The sequence below is a fragment of the Apium graveolens genome, chromosome 8 (assembly GCF_009905375.1).
Source record: "Apium graveolens cultivar Ventura chromosome 8, ASM990537v1, whole genome shotgun sequence".
NCBI lineage: Eukaryota > Viridiplantae > Streptophyta > Magnoliopsida > Apiales > Apiaceae > Apium > Apium graveolens.
Window position 1 is genome coordinate 75971297 of NC_133654.1, and position 1028 is coordinate 75972324.

Sequence of the window (1028 nt, forward strand, 5' to 3'; positions counted from 1 at the left end):
GAAGCATGTCGAACTCGCGCCTCAACTCAGCATACACTGTGAAAGCAATAGCGTCGTCCGACCCAGAGGATGACGAGGAATGCGCCCTTTGCTGACAACCAATAAGAGGAGTATTAATAATAATTTACTTAACATACTCTCTCGCATAATATCTATAACCTACACACAAATCCTATAACCTATTTGGGCTGTCCAGGGACTCTAAACCTGGCTCTGATACCAAAACATGTCACACCCCCAACTTTAACAGCAAAATAAATATAGCTATTACAATATTTTAAAAGAAATAATGCAACCAAATCCAAGATCTTACAGTTTAGGATTTGGAACAGCCCAACACTACCAACTATTACATCTGAATACAAATACCGAGTCCTCACACAACTATTATTACTTATTCTACCTGAGCTCGAACATAAGCATCAGCATCACAGGTCTTACGGGCAGTCTGCTTGAATCTAACCATAGCTGCTAGCCGTAATATCAGGGTAAAGCAAGAAGTGAGCCAAATGTTCAACAAGTGCTAACAACACAACACAAAACATAAATCGAGATATACTTTTATGAATGCCAATGGAGAGACATAACTAATGATAACGAGAGATAAAACTATGTGAGATGGCATCATTTTGCTTGTATCAAAACAATTTTAAAAATCATGTCTTAATCAAAATCATTTTATGAAGCTATGGATTACAGCCGGTGATCAGTCGCGAAGTAATCCCGAACCTCGCTGGGTTCTAAAACATTAACGGGAATCCCGAGGCAACTTTTAAGCCTAATATAAGTGTGGAAAGGACTCGCGTCTCAGTCCAGATCCACTATTCAAGAAAACATTTATCCCCCTTTGGGACTGAAAACCCATATTTTATTTATTTCAAAAGCTGATGCCGAATTGTAACAAAATCTCTTTTAACAGTACACATTTTTTTAAGGGAATATGGATCAACTCGAAACACGGAAAATATGGTACTAAATCTCAGGGCCATGATTCACAAAACTTTACTCTATTAGGGTAACCAAAAGGT